The 9,965-nt window shown below is 38.0% G+C and overlaps 1 non-coding gene across 1 annotated transcript; it reads left to right on the top strand.

Annotated features, from left to right (window-relative positions):
* Positions 1–5,075: 5,075 nt before the first annotated feature.
* Positions 5,076–5,149, top strand: trnai-aau (transfer RNA isoleucine (anticodon AAU)). The gene has a single exon. It is a non-coding gene; the product is annotated as a tRNA-Ile (tRNA).
* Positions 5,150–9,965: the final 4,816 nt, after the last annotated feature.

The raw sequence follows: 9,965 nt of genomic DNA on the forward strand, positions 1-9,965 counted from the left end.
CATTCATCAGTATCTTCACAAATAAACCCAGTCACTACACATTAAGACGGTGATTAAACCTCATTCTTTTGTCTTTACAAATAGAGATATTTACATGGATGGGCGGCCATTCAGAGTGATCATTCTGTAATATCTTTCTTTTGTCTCTATAGATAAAGAGATAGTTGCATTGCTGGGCGAACATTATCACCTGATTTTGTGAGAAATGACTTTGCAGGAAACACCCACTTTTTGCTAACGTCTGCGGTAATTGCTAACATTTAAACATTCAGCCTACAATAAATAATAAGTCTATTCAATGAAAGTAAAGGTCAGTGTTTAATCAAAAATGTTAAAGAAATGAATGAAATAATAATTTTAAAAAATTGGTTGATCAATTTAGTTTAATACAGGTTCTCATATTCATGGCTTTATTTTCCTGTAAGGTGACAAGTGATAATCTCAAAGTTTTCTGGATTTCTTATCATTCTTATATGATTACTTGCTCTTTTTTTCCTACTGTGGGTTTTAGTCCATCATCCAGATGGTGGTGGTTGAGGAGATTCCCTCGCCCCCATACAATGAATAGCGCTTTGATTTTACAGGCTTGGTTGGTTTCAAAGGATTTCACGAGGACGAGCTCGTGGCTCATTGTTACTGTTACATTTATTTTTTCTTTCAGGTGGTAGGTTTGAGCTATATGGCGGTGGGTTGGCGGTATATGGCGGTATATGGCGGCAGGTAGAGTTCGACGTCGATTAAGGTCTTCTTCGCTTAGCCTCTACGGTTTGTGGCTCCTTGCTTCCTTTAAATTTATTATTTTTTTCTTTCAGGTGGCAGGTGGAGTTAGACGGCAGTAGGGAACCATGGACAAAGCCAGATGGCGCAAAATTCAGGAAATTTTTTTTACAAAATATAGTTATTTCTATTTGCTCTTGTACATAAAGTTGAAAGAACAAAGCTATATAAAATAAAGCTCAAGCTGACAGGTTTTCTTTTGGGCTGCACCATGTTTTCATTCATCAGTATCTTCACAAATAAACCCAGTCACTACACATTAAGACGGTGATTAAACCTCATTCTTTTGTCTTTACAAATAGAGATATTTACATGGATGGGCGGCCATTCAGAGTGATCATTCTGTAATATCTTTCTTTTGTCTCTATAGATAAAGAGATAGTTGCATTGCTGGGCGAACATTATCACCTGATTTTGTGAGAAATGACTTTGCAGGAAACACCCACTTTTTGCTAACGTCTGCGGTAATTGCTAACATTTAAACATTCAGCCTACAATAAATAATAAGTCTATTCAATGAAAGTAAAGGTCAGTGTTTAATCAAAAAAGTTAAAGAAATGAATGAAATAATAATTTTTAAAAATTTGTTGATCGATTTAGTTTAATACAGGTTCTCATATTCATGGCTTTATTTTCCTGTAAGGTGACAAGTGATAATCTCAAAGTTTTCTGGATTTCTTATCATTCTTATATGATTACTTGCTGTTTTGTTCCTACTGTGGGTTTTAGTCCATCATCCAGATGGTGGTGGTTGAGGAGATTCCCTCGCCCCCATACAATGAATAGCGCTTTCATTTTACAGGCTTGGTTGGTTTCCAAGGATTTTACGAGGACGAGCTCGTGGCTCATTGTTACTGTTACATTTATTTTTTCTTTCAGGTGGTAGGTTTGAGCTATATGGCGGTAGGTTGGCGGTATATGGCGGTATATGGCGGCAGGTAGAGTTCGACGTCGATGAAGGTCTTCTTCACTTAGCCTCTACGGTTTGTGGCTCCTTGCTTCCTTTAAATTTATTATTTTTTTCTTTCAGGTGGCAGGTGGAGTTAGACGGCAGTAGGGAACCATAGAGAAAGCCAGATGGCGCAAAATTCAGGAATTTTTTTTTAAAAAATATAGTTATTTCTATTTGCTTTTGTACATAAAGTTGAAAGTACAAAGCTATATAAAATAAAGCTCAAGCTGACAGGTTTTCTTTTGGGTTGCACCATGTTTTCATTCATCAGTATCTTCACAAATAAACCCAGTCACTACACATTAAGACGGTGATTAAACCTCATTCTTTTGTCTTTACAAATAGAGATATTTACATGGATGGGCGGCCATTCAGAGTGATCATTCTGTAATATCTTTCTTTTATCTCTATAGATAAAGAGATAGTTGCATTGCTGGGCGAACATTATCACCTGATTTTGTGAGAAATGACATTTGCAGGAAACGCCCACTTTTTGCAAACGTCTGCTGTAATTTCTAACATTTAAACATTCAGCCTACAATAAATAATAAGTCTATTCAATGAAAGGAAAGGTCAGTGTTTAATCAAAAATGTTAAAGAAATGAATGAAATAATAATTTTTAAAAATTGGTTGATCAATTTAGTTTAATACAGGTTCTCATATTCATGGCTTTATTTTCCTGTAAGGTGACAAGTGATAATCTCAAAGTTTTCTGGATTTCTTATCATTCTTATATGATTACTTGCTCTTTTGTTCCTACTGTGGGTTTTAGTCCATCATCCAGATGGTGGTGGTTGAGGAGATTCCCTCGCCCCCATACAATGAATAGCGCTTTGATTTTACAGGCTTGGTTGGTTTCAAAGGATTTCACGAGGACGAGCTCGTGGCTCATTGTTACTGTTACATTTATTTTTTCTTTCAGGTGGCAGGTGGAGTTAGCCGGCGGTAGGTTTGAGCTATATGGCGGTAGGTTGGCGGTATATGGCGGCAGGTAGAGTTCGACGTCGATGAAGGTCTTCTTCTCTTAGCCTCTACGGTTTGTGGCTCCTTGCTTCCTTTAAATTTATTATTTTTTTCTTTCAGGTGGCAGGTGGAGTTAGACGGCAGTAGGGAACCATAGAGAAAGCCAGATGGCGCAAAATTCAGGAATTTTTTTTTTACAAAATATAGTTATTTCTATTTGCTCTTGTACATAAAGTTGAAAGAACAAAGCTATATAAAATAAAGCTCAAGCTGACAGGTTTTCTTTTGGGTTGAACCATGTTTTCATTCATCAGTATCTTCACAAATAAACCCAGTCACTACACATTAAGACGGTGATTAAACCTCATTCTTTTGTCTTTACAAATAGAGATATTTACATGGATGGGCGGCCATTCAGAGTGATCATTCTGTAATATCTTTCTTTTGTCTCTATAGATAAAGAGATAGTTGCATTGCTGGGCGAACATTATCACCTGATTTTGTGAGAAATGACTTTGCAGGAAACGCCCACTTTTTGCTAACGTCTGCGGTAATTGCTAACATTTAAGCATTCAGCCTACAATAAATAATAAGTCTATTCAATGAAAGTAAAGGTCAGTGTTTAATCAAAAAAGTTAAAGAAATGAATGAAATAATAATTTTTAAAAATTGGTTGATCGATTTAGTTTAATACAGGTTCTCATATTCATGGCTTTATTTTCCTGTAAGGTGACAAGTGATAATCTCAAAGTTTTCTGGATTTCTGATCATTCTTATATGATTACTTGCTCTTTTTTTTCCTACTGTGGGTTTTAGTCCATCATCCAGATGGTGGTGGTTGAGGAGATTCCCTCGCCCCCATACAATGAATAGCGCTTTGATTTTACAGGCTTGGTTGGTTTCCAAGGATTTTACGAGGACGAGCTCGTGGCTCATTGTTACTGTTACATTTATTTTTTCTTTCAGGTGGCAGGTGGAGTTAGCTGGCGGTAGGTTTGAGCTATATGGCGGTAGGTTGGCGGTATATGGCGGGAGGTGGAGTTCGACGTCATGAAGGTCTTCTTCGCTTAGCCCCGTCCTAGCTCGCGGTACGGAGCCAGGCAAAAGTCTTAAGGTGACCCTTAGGCCGGTTAGCTCCGATGGTTAGAGCGTGGTGCTAATAACGCCAAGGTCACGGGTTTGATCCCCGTACGGGCCATGAGATGCTTTGATCTTCGGACAAATTCTCAAGACTGATTCACTGACAAGCCAACACCATGCTGGACCACCTCCAGCAATAGCCAAGAAAACACTGATTTGTGCGAGGCCACGCCTTTTTAAGCCTCTACGGTTTGTGGCTCCTTGCTTCCTTTAAATTTATTATTTTTTTCTTTCAGGTGGCAGGTGGAGTTAGACGGCAGTAGGGAACCATAGAGAAAGCCAGATGGCGCAAAATTCAGGAATTTTTTTAAAAATATATAGTTATTTCTATTTGCTTTTGTACATAAAGTTGAAAGAACAAAGCTATATAAAATAAAGCTCAAGCTGACAGGTTTTCTTTTGGGTTGCACCATGTTTTCATTCATCAGTATCTTCACAAATAAGCCCAGTCACTACACATTAAGACGGTGATTAAACCTCATTCTTTTGTCTTTACAAATAGAGATATTTACATGGATGGGCGGCCATTCAGAGTGATCATTCTGTAATATCTTTCTTTTATCTCTATAGATAAAGAGATAGTTGCATTGCTGGGCGAACATTATCACCTGATTTTGTGAGAAATGACATTTGCAGGAAACGCCCACTTTTTGCAAACGTCTGCTGTAATTGCTAACATTTAAACATCCAGTCTACAATAAATAATAAGTCTATTCAATGAAAGTAAAGGTCAGTGTTTAATCAAAAATGTTAAAGAAATGAATGAAATAATAATTTTAAAAAATTGGTTGATCAATTTAGTTTAATACAGGTTCTCATATTCATGGCTTTATTTTCCTGTAAGGTGACAAGTGATAATCTCAAAGTTTTCTGGATTTCTTATCATTCTTATATGATTACTTGCTCTTTTTTTCCTACTGTGGGTTTTAGTCCATCATCCAGATGGTGGTGGTTGAGGAGATTCCCTCGCCCCCATACAATGAATAGCGCTTTGATTTTACAGGCTTGGTTTGTTTCAAAGGATTTCACGAGGACGAGCGCGTGGCTCATTGTTACTGTTACATTTATTTTTTCTTTCAGGTGGCAGGTGGAGTTAGCCGGCGGTAGGTTTGAGCTATATGGCGGTAGGTTGGCGGTATATGGCGGTATATGGCGGGAGGTGGAGTTCGACGTCGATGAAGGTCTTCTTCGCTTAGCCCCGTCCTAGCTCACGGTACGGAGCCAGTCTTAAGGGGCCCCTTAGGCCGGTTAGCTCAGATGGTTAGAGCGTGGTGCTAATAACGCCAAGGTCAGGGGTTCGATCCCCGTACGGGCCATGAGATGCTTCGATCTTCAGACAAATTCTCAGGACTGATTCACTGACAAGCCAACACGGTGCTCGACTACCTCCAGCAATAGCCAAGAAAACACTGATTTGTGCGAGGCCACAGCTTTTTAAGCCTCTACGGTTTGTGGCTCCTTGCTTCCTTTAAATTTATTATTTTTTTCTTTCAGGTGGCAGGTGGAGTTAGACGGCCGTAGGGAACCATAGAGAAAGCCAGATGGCGCAAAATTCAGGAATTTTAAAAAAATAGATATAGTTATTTCTATTTGCTCTTGTACATAAAGTTGAAAGAACAAAGCTATATAAAATAAAGCTCAAGCTGACAGGTTTTCTTTTGGGTTGAACCATGTTTTAATTCATCAGTATCTTCACAAATAAACCCAGTCACTACACATTAAGACGGTGATTAAACCTCATTCTTTTGTCTTTACAAATAGAGATATTTACATGGATGGGCGGCCATTCAGAGTGATCATTCTGTAATATCTTTCTTTTGTCTCTATAGATAAAGAGATAGTTGCATTGCTGGGCGAACATTATCACCTGATTTTGTGAGAAATGACATTTGCAGGAAACGCCCACTTTTTTGCAAACGTCTGCTGTAATTGCTAACATTTAAACATCCAGTCTACAATAAATAATAAGTCTATTCAATGAAAGTAAAGGTCAGTGTTTAATCAAAAATGTTAAAGAAATGAATGAATTAATCATTTTAAAAATTGGTTGATCAATTTAGTTTAATACAGGTTCTCATATTCATGGCTTTATTTTCCTGTAAGGTGACAAGTGATAATCTCAAAGTTTTCTGGATTTCTTATCATTCTTATATGATTACTTGCTCTTTTTTTCCTACTGTGGGTTTTAGTCCATCATCCAGATGGTGGTGGTTGAGGAGATTCCCTCGCCCCCATACAATGAATAGCGCTTTGATTTTACAGGCTTGGTTGGTTTCAAAGGATTTCACGAGGACGAGCTCGTGGCTCATTGTTACTGTTACATTTATTTTTTCTTTCAGGTGGTAGGTTTGAGCTATATGGCGGTGGGTTGGCGGTATATGGCGGTATATGGCGGCAGGTAGAGTTCGACGTCGATTAAGGTCTTCTTCGCTTAGCCTCTACGGTTTGTGGCTCCTTGCTTCCTTTAAATTTATTATTTTTTTCTTTCAGGTGGCAGGTGGAGTTAGACGGCAGTAGGGAACCATGGACAAAGCCAGATGGCGCAAAATTCAGGAAATTTTTTTTACAAAATATAGTTATTTCTATTTGCTCTTGTACATAAAGTTGAAAGAACAAAGCTATATAAAATAAAGCTCAAGCTGACAGGTTTTCTTTTGGGCTGCACCATGTTTTCATTCATCAGTATCTTCACAAATAAACCCAGTCACTACACATTAAGACGGTGATTAAACCTCATTCTTTTGTCTTTACAAATAGAGATATTTACATGGATGGGCGGCCATTCAGAGTGATCATTCTGTAATATCTTTCTTTTGTCTCTATAGATAAAGAGATAGTTGCATTGCTGGGCGAACATTATCACCTGATTTTGTGAGAAATGACTTTGCAGGAAACACCCACTTTTTGCTAACGTCTGCGGTAATTGCTAACATTTAAACATTCAGCCTACAATAAATAATAAGTCTATTCAATGAAAGTAAAGGTCAGTGTTTAATCAAAAAAGTTAAAGAAATGAATGAAATAATAATTTTTAAAAATTTGTTGATCGATTTAGTTTAATACAGGTTCTCATATTCATGGCTTTATTTTCCTGTAAGGTGACAAGTGATAATCTCAAAGTTTTCTGGATTTCTTATCATTCTTATATGATTACTTGCTGTTTTGTTCCTACTGTGGGTTTTAGTCCATCATCCAGATGGTGGTGGTTGAGGAGATTCCCTCGCCCCCATACAATGAATAGCGCTTTCATTTTACAGGCTTGGTTGGTTTCCAAGGATTTTACGAGGACGAGCTCGTGGCTCATTGTTACTGTTACATTTATTTTTTCTTTCAGGTGGTAGGTTTGAGCTATATGGCGGTAGGTTGGCGGTATATGGCGGTATATGGCGGCAGGTAGAGTTCGACGTCGATGAAGGTCTTCTTCACTTAGCCTCTACGGTTTGTGGCTCCTTGCTTCCTTTAAATTTATTATTTTTTTCTTTCAGGTGGCAGGTGGAGTTAGACGGCAGTAGGGAACCATAGAGAAAGCCAGATGGCGCAAAATTCAGGAATTTTTTTTTAAAAAATATAGTTATTTCTATTTGCTTTTGTACATAAAGTTGAAAGTACAAAGCTATATAAAATAAAGCTCAAGCTGACAGGTTTTCTTTTGGGTTGCACCATGTTTTCATTCATCAGTATCTTCACAAATAAACCCAGTCACTACACATTAAGACGGTGATTAAACCTCATTCTTTTGTCTTTACAAATAGAGATATTTACATGGATGGGCGGCCATTCAGAGTGATCATTCTGTAATATCTTTCTTTTATCTCTATAGATAAAGAGATAGTTGCATTGCTGGGCGAACATTATCACCTGATTTTGTGAGAAATGACATTTGCAGGAAACGCCCACTTTTTGCAAACGTCTGCTGTAATTTCTAACATTTAAACATTCAGCCTACAATAAATAATAAGTCTATTCAATGAAAGGAAAGGTCAGTGTTTAATCAAAAATGTTAAAGAAATGAATGAAATAATAATTTTTAAAAATTGGTTGATCAATTTAGTTTAATACAGGTTCTCATATTCATGGCTTTATTTTCCTGTAAGGTGACAAGTGATAATCTCAAAGTTTTCTGGATTTCTTATCATTCTTATATGATTACTTGCTCTTTTGTTCCTACTGTGGGTTTTAGTCCATCATCCAGATGGTGGTGGTTGAGGAGATTCCCTCGCCCCCATACAATGAATAGCGCTTTGATTTTACAGGCTTGGTTGGTTTCAAAGGATTTCACGAGGACGAGCTCGTGGCTCATTGTTACTGTTACATTTATTTTTTCTTTCAGGTGGCAGGTGGAGTTAGCCGGCGGTAGGTTTGAGCTATATGGCGGTAGGTTGGCGGTATATGGCGGCAGGTAGAGTTCGACGTCGATGAAGGTCTTCTTCTCTTAGCCTCTACGGTTTGTGGCTCCTTGCTTCCTTTAAATTTATTATTTTTTTCTTTCAGGTGGCAGGTGGAGTTAGACGGCAGTAGGGAACCATAGAGAAAGCCAGATGGCGCAAAATTCAGGAATTTTTTTTTTACAAAATATAGTTATTTCTATTTGCTCTTGTACATAAAGTTGAAAGAACAAAGCTATATAAAATAAAGCTCAAGCTGACAGGTTTTCTTTTGGGTTGAACCATGTTTTCATTCATCAGTATCTTCACAAATAAACCCAGTCACTACACATTAAGACGGTGATTAAACCTCATTCTTTTGTCTTTACAAATAGAGATATTTACATGGATGGGCGGCCATTCAGAGTGATCATTCTGTAATATCTTTCTTTTGTCTCTATAGATAAAGAGATAGTTGCATTGCTGGGCGAACATTATCACCTGATTTTGTGAGAAATGACTTTGCAGGAAACGCCCACTTTTTGCTAACGTCTGCGGTAATTGCTAACATTTAAGCATTCAGCCTACAATAAATAATAAGTCTATTCAATGAAAGTAAAGGTCAGTGTTTAATCAAAAAAGTTAAAGAAATGAATGAAATAATAATTTTTAAAAATTGGTTGATCGATTTAGTTTAATACAGGTTCTCATATTCATGGCTTTATTTTCCTGTAAGGTGACAAGTGATAATCTCAAAGTTTTCTGGATTTCTGATCATTCTTATATGATTACTTGCTCTTTTTTTTCCTACTGTGGGTTTTAGTCCATCATCCAGATGGTGGTGGTTGAGGAGATTCCCTCGCCCCCATACAATGAATAGCGCTTTGATTTTACAGGCTTGGTTGGTTTCCAAGGATTTTACGAGGACGAGCTCGTGGCTCATTGTTACTGTTACATTTATTTTTTCTTTCAGGTGGCAGGTGGAGTTAGCTGGCGGTAGGTTTGAGCTATATGGCGGTAGGTTGGCGGTATATGGCGGGAGGTGGAGTTCGACGTCATGAAGGTCTTCTTCGCTTAGCCCCGTCCTAGCTCGCGGTACGGAGCCAGGCAAAAGTCTTAAGGTGACCCTTAGGCCGGTTAGCTCCGATGGTTAGAGCGTGGTGCTAATAACGCCAAGGTCACGGGTTTGATCCCCGTACGGGCCATGAGATGCTTTGATCTTCGGACAAATTCTCAAGACTGATTCACTGACAAGCCAACACCATGCTGGACCACCTCCAGCAATAGCCAAGAAAACACTGATTTGTGCGAGGCCACGCCTTTTTAAGCCTCTACGGTTTGTGGCTCCTTGCTTCCTTTAAATTTATTATTTTTTTCTTTCAGGTGGCAGGTGGAGTTAGACGGCAGTAGGGAACCATAGAGAAAGCCAGATGGCGCAAAATTCAGGAATTTTTTTAAAAATATATAGTTATTTCTATTTGCTTTTGTACATAAAGTTGAAAGAACAAAGCTATATAAAATAAAGCTCAAGCTGACAGGTTTTCTTTTGGGTTGCACCATGTTTTCATTCATCAGTATCTTCACAAATAAGCCCAGTCACTACACATTAAGACGGTGATTAAACCTCATTCTTTTGTCTTTACAAATAGAGATATTTACATGGATGGGCGGCCATTCAGAGTGATCATTCTGTAATATCTTTCTTTTATCTCTATAGATAAAGAGATAGTTGCATTGCTGGGCGAACATTATCACCTGATTTTGTGAG

This window comes from Ictalurus punctatus, chromosome 2 (genome assembly GCF_001660625.3).
Source record: "Ictalurus punctatus breed USDA103 chromosome 2, Coco_2.0, whole genome shotgun sequence".
NCBI classification, from domain to species: Eukaryota; Metazoa; Chordata; class Actinopteri; order Siluriformes; family Ictaluridae; genus Ictalurus; species Ictalurus punctatus.